The sequence below is a fragment of the Periophthalmus magnuspinnatus genome, chromosome 12 (genome assembly GCF_009829125.3).
Source record: "Periophthalmus magnuspinnatus isolate fPerMag1 chromosome 12, fPerMag1.2.pri, whole genome shotgun sequence".
NCBI lineage: Eukaryota > Metazoa > Chordata > Actinopteri > Gobiiformes > Gobiidae > Periophthalmus > Periophthalmus magnuspinnatus.
In genome coordinates this window covers 1201478-1219584 of record NC_047137.1, presented here as the reverse complement: position 1 = coordinate 1219584, position 18107 = coordinate 1201478, and the positions used below count along the sequence as shown (strand labels likewise).

The 18107-nt window shown below is 38.8% G+C and overlaps 1 protein-coding gene across 4 annotated transcripts in view; it reads right to left on the bottom strand.

Moving 5' to 3' along the window:
- The window catches only part of osbpl8 (oxysterol binding protein-like 8), a 190159-nt gene that overhangs the window by 50280 nt on the left and 121772 nt on the right, over positions 1–18107 (bottom strand). The gene's annotated exons all lie outside the window — the stretch shown is intronic.

Below are 18107 nucleotides of genomic sequence, written 5' to 3'. Positions count from 1 at the left end.
CCTAGAAGCCACCTTCCACAGAAATAATTTCCAAATTCACAGGATTGTTGAGGGGATGGAGGGGACCAATGTTCAAGTAATTATTGAGGACTTTCTTAAATCCAAGCTCTCTCTCACTAACACTACTTTAGCCATACAATGCTGCCACCACTCTCTGGGTCCAAGGTTGTCACTGAGTGCTAGCCCCAGATCTATCGTAATATGTTTTCTGGAGTACAAGATGAAGGAGATGGTTCTCTGCTCAGCATGGGGTGAAGGAGATATTCAGTTTAAAGGAATGCATGTATATTTTGACCAAAACTATCCCGGTGATCTGCTTTTCAAGTGTATCACTCCCAAACTCTATACCCAGCTAGATTGCATGCTTACAACAGGGGCAATGACACCGTGGTGTATAACACCATGGAGGAAGGGACGAACAACCTGAAGAGGAGAGGGTTTTTGCAGATGGGAGTGGAAGGCGTTTACAGCTGACTCGGCTCCTTCTCCATCAGGGCAAGCTTCTGCATGGTAAAACAGTGTGATTAATATAACATTTGCGCTTCGATAACTGAATCACTACATCTGATCAGGGAAATTGCTTCCTCACTATGCGCACCACGATGGACAGAAGATGGAGGGTGGCAGCACTGTGAGGGGTTCTCTGGACCTTCAGGGATCCTCCTCCAAACTTTGAAGGTGGACTTATGCTTAATTTTTGGAGGTCACATATATTCTGTGTTGTGGTATGTTCTACTTTTTTTTCCTGCAGATCCATGTGTGTTTTTCAGAGCATCTAGAAGTATTTATGTATCGTTTGCATCTTTTTATTGATGGTAGTTAAACAGCAGTATACAGTTATCACTCTTAATGTAAATGGTCCACATATCCCAATTAAAAGGACTGAAATCATTGCTAAAATGAAAAGATAATATTTTGACAGGAAACCCATCTTTCTGCCACAGAGCATGAAAAGATAAGCAAAATGGGTTTCAATAATATGCACTATTCATCATTTACAAAGGGTCATCCTAGAGGGGTTGCCATTCTATTACCAAATAAAGTGAACTTTCAATACACATCTCAGATCAGTGACTAGGAAGGGTGTTATACATTAGTTAAGGGATATATAGACAATAAAGAAGTGACTCTGTTAAATGTATATCGAACCCCAGGCAAAGAGGAATGCATGATTAAGATTTTTTTTTTTTTTTTTTTTTTTTAATCTCCCTGCAAAATAAATATCAGGTGTGCTTAAATATGGAGGTGATTGGAATGTCTGTCTTTACCCTTTTATAGATTCCTCAGGTAAAAAAAAAAAAAAACAAGCAATTTTTGTCAAAAAAATACTTAAGGAACTAGAAATGATGGATGTGTGGAGAAACTTGCATCAATCTGATAAGGGTTATACTTTTTTTTCATACTCCCATCAGGTATACTCAAGATTAGATGTTTTTTTTTTATGTTGATGTCTGACAGGCATTGCATTGTTGACTGTAAAATTGGAGTTAGAGATGTATCTGACCATGCAGGGGTTATGGAGGCTAAACACAAGTTTTATAAAAGATGACAAATTTCATGATTTTGTAGAGAAGGAAATGAACTATTATATGGATCCTAATAGTAAGTAAGCAAGTATGGGATGCGTTAAAGGTCATACTTAGAGGTAAAATGATTGATTGTGAATGATTATGTGGTCCTCTCTTTAGAAAAGGGAAAAGGAAAGTTACATGAAATATGTATCTGATAAATTGAAGATTTTAGAAAAAGAACACATGCACAACAAAAATAATGGTATCTTAACAAAGATTAATGAAACAAAACAAATTTTGAATAGACTATAGAAAGATCAAAGAGAAAATATGTCAAAATGTATAAAGCAAAATTATTATATGAAAACTGTCCCAACTCTAAGAAACTTCTTGCTTGGAGGATACGTAAACAACAGGCCAACAGATTTATACATAAAATGAAGAGCCCTCTTGATAATAATATATGTCATGATTTAAAAGACATACAAAACTCCTTGGTGGCATATTATAAACAACTGTATACCCAACCACAGTCAACAAATGTTGAGGCTATAAATAATATCCTCTCCTCACTTGACTTACTATCTATAGGAACCAAACTAAATGAGAGGTTAAATCGGGAAATAACAAAATAAGAAATTAGAAAAGCCATCTCAAAATTGAAAGGCAATAAAATGGCCAGAGAGGATGGTTATCCAGCCAAGTGGTATAAACATTTTTGTCATTTAATAAGTCCACCACATAAGACTTGTCTTAGTCATGATTAACGGGTGGGGGGATACCACCATTTTGGAAACAAGCAGTGATAGCGGTCATTTATAAACCAGGTAAGGATAGAACTCTATTCAGCTCTTACCGTCCAATATCCATTTTAAATATTGATTATCGAATATTTGCCACAAAACTAGCTCAAAGGCTCGAGGTTATAGTTCCAGAATTGACCGACACTGATCAATCTGGATTTGTCAACAGTAGACAGACTCATGACAATATTAGATGTGCTCTTCATCTCATTAATAAAATGAAAAACATAGAATCTATAGCAGTTAGTCTCAATGCTGAAAAAAGCATTTGATTCTGTCGGTTGGGAATATCTTTGGTATATTTGGTAGAGGGAAGGTTGGGTTTTCATAGGAAAATAATTGGTTGCATAAGATCTTTGTACGGCTCCCTGCCAGGATACAAATCAATGGGGACTTGTCTGACACAGTATATCTAGAGAGGGACTGTCGTCAGGGATGTCCCCTCAGTGCAACCCTGTTTGCACTTATTATTGAGCCTATGGCTCAGGCCATTAGAGAACATAGAGATATTTCAGGATATACTACATATACCAAAGGATTTATCATTTATCAGTAATCTTTGAAGAAAACTATACTACATTAACCTCCAATATTAAAGCAGATCTACAGCAATGGTCATTGTTGCCAATGAATATGTATAATAGGATTGACATAATACAATTAATCCGTTGCCAAGGATTCTTTATCTTTTCCAGGCACTGTCAGTTCAGATATCCTCCAAGCAATTCGATGAGAAATAAAATGATCTCCAATTTTATTTTTAAGGAAACAAAAAAAAACAAAACAAGAATAATCGGATATTAGAGCTATGAAGGGAGGAGGATGGACAAGCCCTGCCATGTCTGGAAACATACTATAAATATAAAATATACTACAAATATAAAATATAAAGTAGCTCAGCTGCGAGTTCTGATAGGTTGGTGTGATCCTTTTTGTGAGGCTAAATGGAAAGAGATTGACCAGTCATATTTTGATGTGTCTCCCCAGTCCATGCTTGGTGATCAGCCTCTTCTCAAAAAAGTACTTAGACTCATATCTGTAACCTGCCTGGATAAAAGTACCCTTAAATATATGGAGTAAAATACTTAAAAACAAAAACATTGAAGGAAGTGCCAGATTTCTGTGATGGCCGGCTTTTGATTTTTACCAGTGCGGACAGATAATGGATTTTGACAGTGGTCATGGCAGGGTATCACTGGTTATTGGGCTATATCAAATAATGGTGTTTTGAAAAGTTACATGGGTAAACATGACCTCTTTAATGCTTTAACTGAAAATATCTATTTTGATAGGGAAATTACATTTACTGAGGAAGAAAGTGATTTGTAGATTGTAGATGCAACTCTCAAGAAACAAATCACAACAAACTATACATGTTTAAAAGCAGCAAAGAATATTTCTACTATACATATTAAAGAGGCATGGGAAAAGGAAGCTAATGTTAAAATATCGGAGAAGTACTGGTTGAACATTTGCACAACTACCATGACTACCTCCTGCTCAGGTCTTTGTAGAGAATTTATGTGGAAAAATATTGTACATTTTTTTGTAACACCTTATATCAGGAGAAAACATTGCAATGACCCAAATAAAGCTCATTGTTGGAGAGATTGTGGCAATGATAGGGCTGGGCATTTTCATATCTTTTGGGACTGTGTCAAGATCGCCCCCCACTGGTCATCGGTCATAGAAGTAATCCAAGATATGTTTGGACCTGGCTTGACATGGGAATGGGTAGACATGGGTCTATTTCACTAACCTTTCACATGGGATGCAGACATCTAACAAATATTTTTTTTTCAATATTATTAGCAGGAGTGAAGAAGGCTATAATGCGCAAGTGGTTCTGGAAAGTTGCACCTACACTCACAGACTGGATGGAGAGACTGACCTTTTCATTGACACTTTCTGCTGACAGATGTAAAAGATATTGGGAGAAATGGTTTTGTTATATTAAAAAAATATTTTTTTTTATTATGTCTGTTATAACTATACTTTGTATTATTTCTGTATGGTTCCCTAAATGCTCTGTATTGTTTGTGGTCTGCTGTTTCTCTTTGTCTTAAAATACTTATATATATATATATATATATATAAAAATAAAAAATAAAGTATAAAAAAGAAAAAAAAATAGCACAAAGTAAGAGTAACGTTACTTCAAAATAATATTACTCAAGGAGAAATACAAAGTAGTGGTCCAAGAAATTAATCAAGTAGAAGTAAAAATGTATTTGGAAAATATAATACTCAAGATAGAGTAACTGTCAGGATGTAGCATCTGATTTATAATTTTAAGTTAAAGTAATTGGAAGGACAAAACCTAAAAAAAAAAAAGACTAAATCTTATACTTTCAAAGGATAGACACAAAAATTATCCAAACTAAATCATATTTGAAGGAGAACTGCAAGAAACACAAAAGTTCAAACCAGTTCATATTGTCGACATAAAGCTTTTGTCACTTGTAGACTCAGTCACAGTGGGAAGACCAACCACAACTTTTACTCAAGTAAAACTACTGTTATACTTTACAATATAGTACTCAAGTAGGAGTAAAAGTATGCTGCAAACTAAGTACTCTGAAGAGTACAATTTCTTTAAAATATTAACTCAAGTAAAAGTAACTGAGTATTACCCAGCTCTGGTAATTTACATGGGTTTTAATTTTACATGGCTGCAGTCACATTAATTAGGTATATGTAGGGATGCACGATCCAGCTTTCTCAGTTCTGATTTGATACTTTGGCTGTAAGTACCTGATATTAACTGATACCAGTGTATGGACAGAAAATTGCTTTCAATTCTATAGTGCATTTTTAATTAGTGCTTGTTGAATTAGTAGTAGAAGCGTTGTCTCAAAAGGTCAGTCTAAATAGAGAGTAAAATCTGGGCTAGTTGGCTACAATCCCATTATGTAACATTACAGGAGACAGAGCCGCTGCGAGGACTAAAATCAAGCCAAAAGAACCACTAGCAAGATAACAGCGGAGCTAATATTAACAAACACCATTTTATGATGTACAGGGCTTTACATTTATATCTGATAATGAATAGGGCATAGAGCTCATTATCACATATTGTCATTATCTCTTTTGTTGAGGATTGCCTAAGTGATAACCATAGAAATAGGATGGCTGATTATGCAAAAATAAAATAAAAATAAAATAATAATAATTAAAGTTTTTCACTCAGTAAAAACAAATCAAAATGGATTTCTGATGACTGCATCTAGATCTTGATTAAAATTCTATTACTTGAACCCTACATAAGAACACTAACAAATCCAAGCATGTTCTGGGTTTGTGAAGGGAAAAAAATACAAGCACTGCCCAGATGATCTTTGAATCCTTTTCTACCACGAACCACTCCTGGACAAATGTTGAGAGGGTGAACACTAAATATTTAAATAGAAAAATGTGACTTGTTCATTTAGTAAGGATCAACATTTGACTGTAATAGTTCAAATGTTGATTCTTGCTTTTAGTCATCTTGGGATTAGTATTTCACATTTTTTACTTAAAATCATGTCTGCATTTGAAAAATATTCATTATAAAATATACTCCCATTTCCAATTAAGCAGTTAGGGGCTGGAGCTCCCTCTGCTGTCAGCAACAGTAGAACAAGCATGAAATAAACAAATGAAATCCTTATCCCTGTGAATGCTATGCTAATAAGACCCATGTATTTGTTCTGAACACAGTTTGACAGTTTGAATTTTAGATTCCACTTTCCACTTTTACTTCTGACTGTTAGAAATCCACACTTTGGTTTGTGTTTCTGGTTAAGTTGGAATCTCATTCAGCTGAGAAAAGTATTATTTTTTATTATTTTTCTGATTTACTTGAACAAACCGTCACAGATATAATGTACAAGCAGCTCTTGAGGTCAAAATAAGCTTCTGAGAGTTGTGAAGAGTGCTTATAAACTCATCGCTGTGGGTAATTAGGATGCTCTGAATGCATAAGGAAATAACGAGGAATAACTTTGGACCATTGGAAACCATAAAATGAACCAGTTCTGTATTTCACATTTTTAGATAGTAAAAAGTAGATAGTAAAAATCAGGCACAGCTCCTTTAAGTCTATTGAATGAAGGAGGCTGATTAGTGTAAAGCACATGTGTCAAACTCAAGGCCCGTGGGCCAAATGTGGCCCTCCACATCATTTTATGTAGCCCTTGACAGGGTAAATTGAAAGGTTTGATAGTCTTAAAATGTCGTTTTATCAGGAGATACGCAGTTACACTGCCATATTTTTACATCTTTGCAAATGCATATGCAATATTTGTAACTTGAATAAGTAATAAATACAGAAACAGTTAATTAACAAGTTTAAAAAGTAGCTACATTTATTTTAATTCTGAACCTTTGACGGCAGCCATTTTGCTGATGTGGCCCTTGGTGAAAATGTGTTTGACACCCCTGGTGTAAAGTGCTTTGAAACGGCTTTGTCTGTTGTTGAAAAACCATATACCCAGAACCATAATTGTGTTACCTGTGGCAACTTCCTGAATAGGTTAAATATGAAAAGTTTACAGTCACAGAATCATAAAAAAGATTTGAAAACTGAACTTCTCACACCATCCAAGAACAGTATCCCTGATGTATTCTAACTTCCGCAAATCATAAACAATATTATGCTGCAATTCACACAAATGAGTTTAACAGTTAGGCCTGATGTGTTCTAATACAGACATAAGTCAAATCAGTGTCTCCTGTTTCCTCTGGTCCCTGAACGCAGTGCACCGCAGGCCATCTGCTCACACTCCAATCATCTCCACGACAACGGAGGCCGAAATACTCCAGAGTCATTCAAAACAGGGAGGGAGAGGGAGAGAGAGGGATAGGAAAAGAGGGGGAGAGAGAGAGTCACCAAGGATCAGAGGAGGCATCGGTCCAACACTAAAGGGGCAACACTGGCTTTGTGGTTAGAGTGTCTGATTCTTGTTCGGACCAAGTTCTGTCATTGTGCAAGACACTTCATCCACATCTAATATGAATGCGGTGTTTGTGGCCTGCCACAATAACAAATTTTGAAGCAAGATATGTTGTTACAGAGAAATATCACGATAAACGATTTTTGAAATTTTACTTTACTTTATGCCACTGAGACCATGAAAAAATAGTAGTAGTAGTAGTAGTAGTAGTAGTAGTGTTATTATTGTTATTGTTATTATTCACCCTTTAACTAAAAATGTCCTCTTTCACATTTGGACTGATTATGCCATGATTGCTGCAACTTTCACATCTGCAGCTCTTGCAATTAACAATTAAAATGAAATGAAAATTGAAGTCAGTAACTTGAAAAGTCAAATTGTTCACTTAAATCACCAAAGGATGATTAGTTACAAAGATAACATGGGGAGATGCAACTTGCTTTATTTGCTCTATACCAATCACAGACACATCACAGGTGAACATTTCTGAGGTTGTGCTTTATAACTTGAGTATGTTCCTAAGCAGTTTTCTGCAGCTGACTCTGTAACTGTTAACCCTGGTTCTCTTCATACTTCTTCCATCTGTTTTTATTTATTTATTTTTAAACTGGCAGCAAGGCTCATTAAAAATGCCAGCACAAAATCAACACAGAAAACAACACTTTGTTTCAAAGTATGTGGATGTCAAGATTATTTGGTCAAAGGTCCTATATTATGCAAAATGAACTCTTGTGAGCTTTAAGCCATGTTAGAAGCTTGGTACCTCCTCAAAAACATACGTGGAGTTGTGTTTTGTTTCATTCACACAGGTTTGAGTAATCTTAAATTAGTCTCCATCTCCAAAGCTTAAAATGCTCTGTTCCATGAAGTGGTAGTTTTAAGGTTAAGAGCTACCTTAGGTGAACACAACCTAAATGTGAAGGGTTTATGTGTTAAACATGTGAAAAAAACTAACTCCAGGTACATCACAACATAGATCAGAAAATGGTGTAATATGGGCCCTTCAATCTTTTATACAAGTCACAAGATAACTGTCATACAAAAAATAATACGACTGTCAATGTTTTAGAAGCAATTTCAATTCCAAAACAGTCAAATTACTGTTAAATGCTTTAATATCAGGAGTCTTATGTCACATATACAGGTGCTTTACTAGATTTTTTCTGTCTTAAAAATGTGAAAAAACTGAACTAGTTCATTTTAAACAGATTGCAGTGGTCAAAAGTTAATACCCTCACTTACCTTATGCCTTCTGCACATCCTAATTATTCACTGTAATGAGTTTATAACAGCTTTTCACAACTCTAGTTTAATTTAGATGTAAACAGGACACAGCTGACTTGTTATGATCTCATAAGCTGCTTATACAAGACTGTACTGGGGCAAGAAACATTTTGCTCAAATAGATGGGGAAAAAATAGGGTTGACTGATTGATTTCATACAGCTGTTGGCATACTTGAGGAATGGTTGCCTGACAAATCCAGTAAAAAGAAATGTCATTATGGGCCCCATAGGTGTACAATGTGTCACCACGGAAACTATTGTATAAATCCATGGGTTGCAACATGATGAAAATCTAGCTCTGTTGCCATAGTTATTAACAATTAAAAACGGAATATTCTATCTTTTGAACAGGCGACAGTCCTCAAAATATCACCTTACCTATTAATAGACAACTTGACAAAATAACCAACTGCGGCACGCCTAAGTTATAGCCAAGAACAGAGAAGAATATTTGGACTGATTTAACTTTTCCACTGTATGACAATACATGAAATAAGCCATCTCTTGTCACTGTGTCCTTGTGTACAGCAAAATGAGGTCTGATTAAACAGAAACTGTTACCAGCACAGTCCACCCCACCTGCTTCATCACTGTCAAAGATGAGTCAAAGAAAGAGGAGCTAAAGTCAAAAACACAGGAGAGACTCAAGTATGAAGACTTTACATGTCCTTCGAAAAATACAACAGTACCTGGCAACCTCACTGTCAGCATCCCCATTTCCTATCTAGGCCTGTCACCATAACACATTTTGAAGCACGATATATTGTTACAGCGATATACGTCAATAAACGATAATATTGAAACTACTTTATGCCACTGATAAAAGAACAATGCAAGATAATCACAGCAAACTATTTTTAAATAGGTAGTATCATTAAAAGACAAGAGCTGCAACAAATAACTAGCCAAATTAAGCAATAATTAGCCCCAGAAGTTAATTTTCACCCGACCACAGGTCGCATTACATCAAAAATACCCAAAATCTCCTCACTTTTGCAAATAAATTGTACACACACAACTGGCCTATTCCTGTCCAATTGTATCTCTATGAGTTTTTTTTATAGAGTCGTGCAAAAATAAAAAAAATATTTAAAGATAAAGCAGTGGACAGCGTGTTGTTGCTAATGACTAACCAAATTATGCTAAATTTGAGGCATAATAAATTTTAAAACCACACCACAAACTGAAATCTAATCTAACATCTAAAAAAAAACCAGGGTAACGATTACTTTTAATTTATTTGAATAGGTTTATTTTATATTTTAAGCTTTAAATAAAAGTTATCATTAGCTTTGAGGCTCAGTGGTTAGAACGTGTCCACTTGTGCCAGAGCATACTGTTGTGTCCTTGGGCAAGACACTTCATATAAAAAGTCTTTTTTTCTACGCACTCCGAATGGAAATAACTACCAATTGTCGTAGTTTTAAGCCCGACTTTGGACACCTTTTTAAGTCGTCTGGCAAAACTTTGACTACATGCACTCACTCTCCCTTCACCGGCGTCATATCCACTTGGGAGTTTGACGATTAATCAACCAGAACCCACATTGCCTCCAGTGTTTACACCATAGACTGTATATGTAAATGGACATAGCTAGCCCGCTAGCTGCCGTGTTCCAAATAGGAAGTGATCACTGACACATTTCTGGAAAAAAATTTGCTACTGTATCTGTGAGGCTTATCATTTTGGGCTTAATAAGATCATACCTGCTGTACATGATCTATTTTAAACCAAGATATGAATATGAATATGAATAACAGACAAGATCTGGTGCCTTTTTTTCTCCAAGGTTGCTCCTGCTAGCGTTTGATTGACAGCATTGCTAAGAACCTACCCCTTGCCTGTCCAGCGGTGCAAGTAGCGTGTACCTTCAACAACCTCACTCCTGATTAGCTCTTTGGTTACTATGACACACATGCTCAGATTTTCAAATATGAAACTCAGCTCCAGATTAGCCACCATAACTGCTAGTCGCATCTTTCATTTGGTTGGAGCCGAATGGTGAGTCGGTGACACTCACTTAGTCCACTTGTTTATACAGGTTGAGATTAATGTATGAATGAAGCAGCCCATAGCTACCACTGAGCATGTTCAAAGCATGTGTATAATGTATGTAAACATGTACAGTCCCAACCAACTAAATCAATAAAATACCATCTTGCAGAACATTCTAAGACCAAAGTAATAACATCTCCATGGAGACAAATAGGCAAACCCTCAACCATAAAAGTTACATAGTTCAGAACTCAGATACTTCAAACACAAATTTCTATTTCCAGCACAAACAGAAGTTGAGTCATTTGACAGACAACAGCTTCCCCTGAAACGACCTGAAATCAGAGTATATGTGAATACAACAAATCAACAAAAAACACAACGAAGCTTATGTGGGCAGTACAACATTTCATATCCCCACACAGACATAGAAGAGAGACAGAGGAGGGGCAAGAAATTCAGGCCAAGAAAACCCTGTACCTTGTCTAAATAAAGCTTGCTGGACTTTTAAATACAGTGGTCCCTCGCTATATTTGCAGATTTCTTTTTCAGTGCAATTTTGCATGCTTTTTTTTTTTTTTTTTTTTTTACAGCGTATGAACGTGCATTATGTTCTGCGTCCTGATTGGCTAAGGGACTGTAGACCATTGTGGATCAGTTTTCTCCATGCCGTGTCTACGGTACAGTACAGAATGCATTCAGCCACATTTACATAAATGTTTGATCGTAGTGTGACTCTGAAGTGCTGTATGTTTGCAAGTTTTCTCCCCAACAAAACCCACAATGTCGATGAAACATTCTGCACCAACAGATTTCAGAAACGCTTTGGACTTAAGTGTTTCTCTGCAGAGAGAAGCGCCTCTGTGGATACTGCTGGAGCAGAGGCGCCTCTGCAGATACCGCTAAAGCAGAGGCATAGGTGAACAACAAATTTAAAGTGATAATTGAGGAAGGGGGATGTAATATACAAAGGTTTGAACTTTGAGAGTGTTTAAATTGGAGAAATGTGAGAAAATGTCAATGCTTGTGTGGGAAAAGTGTATAAAGTGTGTGGTGAGATGTTTTACAACCTTAAAATATATACAATTATTGTAGAAAATAAAGCTGACTACTTAGTGGATTTCGCCCATTGCGGGCTATTTTTAGAATGTAACCCCCACGATAAACCTGGGACAAATGTAATACAAGATCACATTCAACTCAAAATGGAAACGTACAAAGAGCACCAGTTGTCTGAAACATCAAACAGCACCGATAGCGCAGATTGGCAGCTTCGTGTCTGTCAGTCTGTCCCAAGGCAGCTGTGGCTACAATAGTAGCTTGCCACCAACAAGTGCACTTTAAGAAGCTTTGACAAAACGCATTGCAAGTGTAAGGCGTTATTAATATTATTAAATAATGATAGAATCTTAATTTCATGAACCTAAACAAGAACATTAAACTCAATATTCAAGAGCAGCACCACCCTTGTGCGACACATGCCCCTCATGTTAAACAGCAGAGATCCTGTGGGAGTAGAACTTGCAGCTCGGTCACAGTATTTCTGCATCATCTGCTTTTTATAATGAGGTTAAAAAGAGGAACATCCAAACAATGTGCTCCAGAGGGTCTGAGTGTGTCCTGTACAACAGGACAAACTAGAGCAAAGACAGTTGCACAGTGAACCACAACAATGGACAAGGTGGACCTCAGATGAACACAGCTTGTGTGATAAATCAATTTGATTACAAACAAGCTTAGATTATTATTAATTCATTTAATCTTTATAATTACTTCAAACTGTGTGAAACTAAAGCACAGCCATTGCAGGGCTCTTTTCTGCATGGTGCTAAATTTTAGATCCACAAGTGAGTTTAGGGAGCAGAGTTTAGTTGTATGAGAGTACAGAGTGCCGCGATGATGGAAATAAACCAGTGAAATAAAAGACCGCGACAAGAGGCAGACACAGAAGATAAAGTGAACACAGAGCTAGTGCTTGACCTCAGTGAAGAATGACCATCACAAGAGCTGCAGAGGAGAACAACAGGATAATACCAACATTATAACTACATACAGCTGGTCCAGTGTCCTTAAGCACTTCACAAACAAACCTAACCCTGTGGAGCGTGTAAACATGTGAGCTGTGATCAGAGAGACAGGAAAACCCTTCTCACATATCAGGTCTCCTGTAACACTGCTGTCTGTCACTAATGGATACTGACAATTATCTACCCACGACAAACAATGCTAGAGCATGTTTACAGACACTCAACAATACTGGAACTGTACGTGTGAACAACTGCTCATGTGTTACTCTAAAATGTTTTAGATACTCTGATTTAGTAATACACACAACATATACATCTACTTTAAAAGCAAAACCATTCAATCAACTTGGTGACTGGACATTTGTGAGCTAAGAGCTGATTTTGACAAAACCTATAAACAGACAAACTATATATATATATATATATATATATATATATATATATATATATATATATATATATATATATATATATATATATATATATATATATATATATATATATATATATATATATATATATCCCTCCCCCGAACCACCACCTTAACGTGGTGGAGGGGTTTGAGCACCCGAATGATCCTGGGAGCTATGTTGTCGGGGGCTTCATGCCCCTGGTAGGGTCACCCATGGCAAACAGGTCCTGGGAGACGGGTCTGACTAAGAGCGGTTCAGAAGCCCCCCATGGAAAGAAAAAGATCAAGGCCAGTTACGTCGCCCGGACTGGCGTTACCGGGGCCCCACCCTGGAGCCAGGCCTGGGGTGGGTGCTCGTGTTGGGGTTCACTCCGGTGAACGAGAGGGTCGCGTCCCTGCGCCTTCGGATCGGGGACAGGTCTCTCACTGTTGTGTCAGCCTACGGGCCAAACAGCAGTGCAGAGTACCCGGCCTTCTTGGAGTCCCTGGGAGGGGTACTAGACAGTGCACCAACCGGGGACTCCGTTGTTCTCCTGGGGGGACTTCAACGCCCATGTGGGTAATGACAGTGACACTTGGAGGGGCGTGATTGGGAGGAACGGTCTCCCCGATCTGAACCCGAGTGGTGTTTTGTTATTGGACTTCTGTGCTAGTCACAGCTTGTCCATAACAAACACCATGTTCGAGCACAAGGGTGTCCATCGGTGCACGTGGCACCAGGACACTCTAGGTCGGAGGTCGATGATCGACTTTGTTGTCGTGTCATCTGACCTCCGACCGTGTGTCTTGGACACTCGGGTGAAGAGAGGGGCTGAGCTGTCAACTGATCACCACCTGGTGGTGAGTTGGATCCACTGGCGGAGGAGGAAGCCGGACATACCTGGCAGGCCCAAGCGCATTGTGAGGGTCTGCTGGGAACGTCTGGCGGAGCCCTCTGTCAGGGGGGTCTTCAACTCCCACCTCCGGGAGAGCTTCTCCCTGATCCCGGGGGAGGCTGGGGACATGGACTTCGAGTGGGCCATGTTCTCCACCTCTATTGTCGATGCGGCTGCTCGTAGCTGTGGTCGTAAGGTCTGTGGTGCTTGTCGCGGCGGCAATCCCCGAACCCGGTGGTGGACACCGGAAGTAAGGGATGCCGTCAAGCTGAAGAAGGAGTCCTATCGAGCCTTGTTGGCTCGTGGGACTCCTGAGGCAGCTGATGAGTACCGGCGGGCCAAGCGTGCCGCGGCTCAGGCAGTCACAGAGGCAAAAACTCGGGGTTGGGAGGAGTTCGGGGAGGCCATGGAGAAGGACTATCGGACGGCCTCAAAGAGATTCTGGCAAACCGTCCGACGCCTCAGGAGGGGGAAGCAGTGCTTCACCAACACTGTTTACAGTGCGGGTGGAGAGCTGCTGACCTCGACTGGGGATGTTGTCGGGCGGTGGAAGGAATACTTTGAGGATCTCCTCAATCCCACTGTCACGTCTTCCGAGGAGGAAGCAGAAACTGGGGACCCAGAGGCGGACTCGTCCATCACCCTGGCTGAAGTCACTGAGGTGGTTGGCAAGCTCCTCGGTGGCAAGGCTCCGGGGGTGGACGAGATCCGTCCTGAGTACCTAAAGTCTCTGGATGTTGTGGGGCTGTCTTGGCTGACACGTCTCTGCAACATCGCGTGGCGGTCGGGGACAGTACATGTGGAATGGCAGACCGGGGTGGTGGTCCCTCTGTATAACAAGGGGGACCGGAGGGTGTGTTCCAATTACAGGGGAATCACACTCCTCAGCCTTCCCGGTAAGGTCTATTCCAGGAGATGCCTGGAGAGGAGAATCCGACCGATAGTCGAACCTCGGATTCAGGAGGAGCAGTGTGGTTTTCGTCCTGGTCGTGGAACACTGGACCAGCTCTATACTCTTCATCGGGTCCTCGAGGGCTCATGGGAGTATGCCCAACCAGTCCACATGTGTTTTGTGGATCTGGAGAAGGCATTCGACCGTGTCCCTCGTGGTGTCCTTTGGGGGGTGCTCTGGGAGTATGGGGTCCGGGGCTCTTTGCTAAGGGCTGTCCGGTCCCTGTATGACCAGAGCAGGAGCTGTGTTCGCATTGCCGGCAGTAAGTCAGACCTGTTCCCGGTGCATGTTGGACTCCGCCAGGGCTAGCCTTTGTCACCGGTTCTGTTCATTATATTTATGGACAGAATTTCTAGGCGCAGCCAGGGGCCGGAGGGGGCCTGGTTTGGGAACCACAGGATTTCATCTCTGCTGTTTGCAGATGATGTTGTCCTGATGGCTTCTTCGAGCCAGGACCTGCAGCAGGCACTGGGGCGGTTTGCAGCCAAGTGTGAAGTGGCTGGGATGAGAATCAGCTCCTCCAAATCTGAGGCCATGGTTCTCGACCGGAAAAAGGTGGTTTGCTCTCTCCGGGTGGGTGGTGAGTCTCTGCCCCAAGTGGAGGAGTTCAAGTATCTCGGGGTCTTGTTCACGAGTGAGGGAAGGATGGAGTTTCCAAAACTATTTTTAGGTTAAATTAATAAAGTTTAATCCTTTTTTTTTTTTTTTTTTGTAACTTATATTTTATTATTTTCAAAGATATAACAATAGAACAGTGAACATTCGGCCAGCCGTCATTTTAAATACAAAAACCATTTATCCCAGTTTTCTTTATATTTTTCCTTTTGTAACCTTAAAATTTATGTGAGTCTCTCCATGGTGTGAATTTCTTCCACGATGTCCCTCCAGTTGTCAAGCGTAGGGGGGTCTTCCTTGTGCCATTTGCGTGTAATGGCTTTTTTTGATGCTGCCAGTAATATCTTGATTAAGTAGTAGTCCTTTTTTGGGATATGTGCGTCAGTAGTCCACCCAAAATACATCGTTATGCATGTCCTTGATAGTGTGTACCCCAATATTTTCTCCATTTCTTTGCCCAAAGTTTCCCAAAATTGTGACACCTTGCTGCACTGCCAAAACACATGTGCATGTCCCACATTATACTCCCCACAATGCCTCCAACATGGTTGATCCACTGATAGAGATGCTTTTTTAATCTTTGGTGTGATGAAAAATCTGATGATGTTCTTCCAGCAAAAGATTCTCCAATTTGTTGAATTAGTTGAGGTTATCTGATTTTGTCAAATTTTATACCAGTTATCATCACTTATTTCTTCTTTAATTTCTTTCACCCATTTATCCCTAATGTATAACGACGTAATTTTCCTGTTAGCCCCCAAACCTTTATACCATTTAGATATAATTTTTGCACTCTTGTTCTTATATGCATCCCAGTGTCACAGTGATTATATTCAGTTCACTCGGGAGGTCCGGTCTGATTTCTCTTTGGTAATAGTCTCTCACTTGAAGGTACATATAGAATTCTTGATGTTCTAAATCAAATCTGTGCTTTATATTTTGAAAGCTTGCCAACTCCCCTTCCTTAATGAATGTTCCTATAATGTTGAATCCTTTATTTGCCCACTCTTTAAATTTGGTATTCATAATTTCTGGTTTAAAATTTGTATCATATGCTAGCCAACTTAAAAATGTAATCTCTCTTCTCTATTTTGAATCTTTTTACAATTCTGAACCAGACATCCAGCATGAACTTGACTATACAGTCTAACTTTGTTACATTTTCCTTAAACAATCCTTTGTTTGCAATCATTGCTCGTACATGGCAAACATTATTCAACTCAATTTGTTTCCACTTGGCCGTGCATTCAGAGTCACACCAAGAAATCAAAGGTTTGAGCTGGGCGGCATAGAAATACTCTTCTAAATTTGGCAGGGCCAATCCACCCTCATTTTTTGGTAATTGAAGTGTTGAAAATTTAATTCTTGGTTTGGCTCCATTCCATATGAATCTTGAGATTTTTTTTGTTCCACTCCACAAATTGATTAGCTGGTATTAACACTGGCAGGGACTGGAAAAGATACAAAATTCTCGGCAGGACATTCATCTTAATTGTCTCGATTCTAGCATGTAGAAATCTCCCATCTTTCCATGTCTTTGTATATTTGTTGGTTCAAGGGTTTATAGTTGGTCTCATATAATGTGTTAAAATTATTTGTAATCTTTATTCCCAAGTAGTCTATTGATTTTTTATTCCACTTGAAATTATATTGCTGCGATATTTTTAATGGAGAATTACAGTTTAAGAGGAGAACCTGCGTTTTCTCAATATTCAGTTATAACCCGATGAATAGCCAAAATAATTTAGTAAGTCCATGAATTTAGGTAAACATGCATCTGGTTGTTTTAAATAAATTAAGACATCGTCAGCAAATAGCCCCACCTTGTGCTCTGTGTCCTTAATTTTTACTCCTATTATTCCCTCTTCCTGCCTTATAGCTTGTGCCAATGGTTCAATAAATATTGCAAAGAGGGTTGGTGACAAGCTGCACCCCTGTCTCGCAGATCTTTCAAGGGTAAACCAGTTTGTGAGACTACCATTTATCTTTAGTCTTGCTTTTGGGTCTTGGTATAATGTTTTGACACAATTGATTGACTGTGTATTAAGGCCAAATCTTTCCAAACAGCAATACAAAAATCTCCAGCTAAAGCAGTCAAAAGCCTTTTCGGCATCCAGACTCAAAAGAAGTGTGCTTTTGTTTGTTTTCTGTGCTTGTTCCCTTATATGTAAAGTCCTCCTTATATTGTCTTGGGTTTGTCGTCCTCTAATAAAACCTGCCTGATCTTCATCTATCATATCGGAAAGAAATGTTTGGAATCTATTAGATATAATTGATGTATATATTTTGTAGTCACAGTTTAATATTGATATTGGTCTATAATTTTCACAATATTCTTTGTTCTTGCCCTCTTTATGGATAATCATAATTATTGCTTCTCTCCACGAGGAAGGTAAAACTCAATTTTTCAGATTATGGTTTTATTATTATAACGATGATAATAACAATGGGTTCAACTCTTCTTTGAAGGTCCTGTACCATTCCACTGGGAACCCATCCGTTCCAGGGGTCTTGTTGGACTTCATTCATTTTATTGTACTTTCTAGTTCTTTTTCTGTGATAGGCGAACATAATATTGAATTTTGGGACACTCCTATATTTGGTAAATCTAATGAGTTTAAAAAAGATCTAATTGTCTCATCATCTGCTGATTTTGGTTGGGAATAAAGTTTAGAATAATATTTTTCAAATGTTTTTT